At 43.2% G+C, this 4,356-nt stretch overlaps 1 pseudogene; it reads right to left on the reverse strand.

Moving 5' to 3' along the window:
* Positions 1–1,324: 1,324 nt before the first annotated feature.
* On the reverse strand, positions 1,325–4,150 carry LOC118842760 (annotated as a pseudogene).
* Positions 4,151–4,356: the final 206 nt, after the last annotated feature.

Raw genomic sequence — 4,356 nt, forward strand, 5'->3', positions numbered from 1 at the left:
GCCTTTCCTAGTCTGGCCTGTCCCATGGCCATTCCTTTCCCCTGTAAACAAGGTCTGGGATTTGTATTCCCCAGGACACCTCCTGATGTTCCCTGTGGAAGGCAGTCCTTTATAGATCCTCAAGTCTCATTCTGGGTTTTCTAATTGACTTATTAGATCACAGAGTCACATGGAGCTGAGGTAGGGAGGATGGAGGAGAGGGAAGGCTGAAGCACAAACCTCTATCCTTGAGAAGGGGAATGGGTTCAAGATATTCCTCTTCCCCCCACCGCCTCTCTCTGTATGTTTGTATATATTTATATGCTGATAAGCTCAATGTTCCATGCTTGGGTGAGGGGTGGAGTTGAGAGTAGAGTGATCATAGTTTTCAGGTTTCTGGCTTTAGAAGGATGACTGGTAGTTCCTGATTCTCTTTGAGGAGCATTCCCTGAAGGGAGAGAAATAATGTGGGAAGAAGCCAACATGTAGAGGAGGCAGGTCCTCCATTATGCCTTTTTTTGAGGGGGAAGGCCAGGCAATTGGGGTTAAATGACTTGCCCAAGGTCACACAGCTAGTAAGTGTCAAGTATCTGAGGCTGGATTTGAACTCAGGTCCTCCTGACTCCAGGCCTGGTGCTCTATTCACTGCTCCACCTTGCTACCCCTCCATTATGTCTTTATCCCAAGCATCCTACACTAGAGATTTTGGGGAGTATCCTCTTGTGGGATAGCTGGGATACTCTCTTAGTCCAATGGAGGTATTTCACTGTGAGCAGGAAAGCTCATTCACTCTGTGTGTCATCTAGTATATTCTCATCTGTATCATTTCTCTGTTTTCTGTTTATCTCAGCTTCAATAAAAGAGTATATTTTATATGTACTATGTATGGTCTTTTTTTCCCCTTTGGTCTTCAAAAAAAGTTTTATTTCTTTATGTATTTTACTGTTGAAACATTTTTGAGCCCTGGGGCTATTCAAAGGAAAAATGAGAAAATAAGAAAAATTTTATTTCAAAGAGGTTTTGTTAAATGTACTACAGTGAAGATGTCTTGACTGTTGCAATCATATCTTAATTTCAAACCCGCAGTGATGTATAAATTAGATGTGGTATGAAAATTATTAATTTCTGCTAAAATGTGGAAAAAATCCACCACTATGCCAATTTTTACACTTATTGCAGACACTGATGAGCATTTTAATACCAGAGGTTAAATTTTCTTCACAAGAAATGATAAAACTATCTACCGTTCATGAAATTAATTCTCCATTATTGCTCTGAAAATATACCACTAGGTTTAAGTGGTATCTCTCTCCTCAGCCAAAGTTAGGCATTCAGTGGCAGTTCTTTAGTCATCATCTACCATTGTCTTGCCTGTCATTCCTCTTCTTATCTGATCCCAGCCAATTAAACACCAGTGTTTTTCAACTCTGAATAAGGGCAATTTTTTCTCCTATTTCTGCGCATACAAGATTAGTAAGAACAATCTTACCTAAATCAGCCTTTACTGCACTGACTCTTGGTCCAGTAGACAAAGAGCCTATACTCACCATGAACACGTCATTCTTGGACAGTTTTTGCATCTTTGCTGCTGTTTTGTCTCCTTCAGTATGCACAGCTAAGCAGGAAAAAGGAAATTTCCAACTCTGGAGATTTTGGCTCCAATTGAACTAAGAACCTGTCCCATCATTCTGTCAGCTCAGCACAAAGTTGGATCAATTTTTTTTCCAACACCAGTAAGGCCTCCAGGAGCAGCGTACTGAAGATCATTATGTTCTGCAAAAAGTGATATGATTTTGGAAAAGATTGGCTTGTACGTGAGTTTCCCTTCACTTTCTTTAGAGATAATGCCAGGACTGACCTCCAATTCCTGGCCAACTTTTAACACTCCTTTGAGAATACTACCACTGGCCACACAACCCTTAAGGTCATCAACTTCACAACCAGGTTTGTTGACGTCAAAAGACCGGATAACGATAAGTCTAGGTTCTGAAGTAAAGTCTCATGGGGGTGCTGGAATCGTCTTTACCATGTATTCACAAACAACTTCAATATTATACTTCAGCTGAGCAGAAATTGGAATAATAGGAGCTCCCTCTGCAAATGTACCTCATACAAATGCAAGGATCTGTTCATATTGTTCCTTAGCCTGACTTTCTTTCACCAAATCAATCTTATTCTGTAGAATCTGAATGTGTTTCAACCTCATGATTTCTATAACAGCTAGGTACTCAACAGGCTGAGGATAAGACTCATTACCAGCTATTAACAGTAGAGCTGCATCCATGACCACTGCACTGTTAGCATGGTACCCATCAAAATATCATGGCCAGGATAATCCACAAAAGAGACATGTGGTACTAATTTGAAGTTTCCTTTAGCTTCTGGAATGTCTATAGGAAATTCATCAGGTGTGTTACTTCCACAAGATCTGTAGCATTCTGGCCAAGAACAACTTGGGTCATCAAGTTTGTAAATCTTAGCGTTAGACTTAATATTTTCTTTCCAGCTCATTTTTGAATCATACAGTATCAATTCCAGAAATGACTTTTTTAATGTTGACTTTCCATGTACATGGCCAATTGTAGCTATATTGCTTGTGGCTTGTCTGCTGATAACTTTATGTGAAAGCTGAGTCAACTTGGTAACATCCACAGTAGTCAGATCCTGGCAAGACAGATGAGGCTGCCCCAGAGTCACACCTGGCTCATCATGTATGTTCTTTCTGTAACTCACATTTGATTGGAATGGACTCAAGTCTATTCCACACACACACACACACACACACACACACACATACAAATAAATACATACACACAAACACACACACACACATGTATATATAGGCTGGAGAATAAATCAGCACAACTTCCCTCCAGAACCTAAAAAATAGGAATTAATGATCAACCAACATGAAATAAATAAAACTATCTCCTTCCATTTTGATATTTATCTCACAGGTAGCCTTCTTTGGAAAAGGGTGGGGCAGAGGAGACTCTAGAGAGATCTTCTCATGTCCTGCTGGTGTGAATAGATTAGAAATTAGATCAAAATCTGATTTACAACATGGTCAGAAAAATGGGCAAGGGAAGTGAAATTTAAGCTTGGCTCACTGTCAGATTTCCTTAGGCTGCTGCCTGGTCTTCTTGAGCTCTTGGGTCCATGTGTCATTGCTTCCTATGGAACATTAAGCTGGGAGGAAAGGACAGAAAGCATCTCTGGCTAGATATTTCTGTTTCTTCTTTGTTTTTCACTGGCAAGTCAGATAAAGTATGAATGGGAGAATGCCTCAGGCCCAGGGCATTGTAGGGTGACTCAATTTGAGAGGGGTTGGTTCTTTCCTTGACAATACTGCTCATGGCTGAGGAGGAACAAGAGCACTCAGGGCCCAGAGCTGCCAGACCATGGCCTTTCCCCTGAGCTCTGAGTCCCTTTTCTCATGTCAGCCCCAGAGACCCTGGCCCTGAGCAGGCAGCCCAGCAGCTGCTGGAGGAGAGGAAGGAGAGGAGACAGCTGAGCCTCCCTGACCAGCCAACCTAGACCTGGGGAGGTTTTTGTTCGAGGATGTAGCACTGTGGGAGGAACAGAATATCCTTGAGCACAGTAATAATCTGCCACATCCTCAGGCTCCACACTGCTGATTGTGAGGGTGAAATCCTTCTCAGCACCACTGCCACTGAACCTGGCAGGGACCCCTGAGACCAGGTTGGAAACCCTGTAAATAAGACCCTGAGGAGATTGTCCAGGTTTCTGTTGGACCCAGTGTAGATAAGTGTGTCCATTACTGTGTTTGAGACTCTGACTGGCCTTGCAGCTAATGGTGACTCTCTCTCCTGGGGTCACAGACACTGAGGCTGGAGACTGGGTCAGCACAATGTCCCCCTTGGAACCTAAAAGCAGGAATTAATGATCAAGCAACATGAAATAAACAGAACAATCTCCTTATGTTTTGATATTTAGCCCACAGGCAGCCTGTCTCTGCAAACCCCACTGACCTCCTAGAAATCCACATTCCTGCTTGGATTGTACTGGCTCATGGCCCCAGAGATTCTAATCTCATTTGAATTCTTTCATCCCATGAAAAATTGCACATTGGCATATTGTGTTGTTCCATGTTCTTACCTGGGACCAAAAGCATGAGAAGCCCACAGAGAAGGTGGGACAGGGACTCCATCGTGCAGTGTCTCCTTCCCTGTGGCTGCTCTGCCCCCAGCCCCAGTTTATATCCCTGTGTCTGCAGGCCCTCCCCTTGGGGATCTCTTTATGCAAAGCAGCTGGTGGTGTGGGGCTTCTAGGAGCAGAAGTGGCTGATTCCAGTCCAGGGGAAGGCCCTGAGACCTTGACACCTGAAGATGTCCTGGCTCCGGAGATGCTTGTGTG

The sequence above is a fragment of the Trichosurus vulpecula genome, chromosome 3 (genome assembly GCF_011100635.1).
Source record: "Trichosurus vulpecula isolate mTriVul1 chromosome 3, mTriVul1.pri, whole genome shotgun sequence".
Lineage (NCBI taxonomy): Eukaryota > Metazoa > Chordata > Mammalia > Diprotodontia > Phalangeridae > Trichosurus > Trichosurus vulpecula.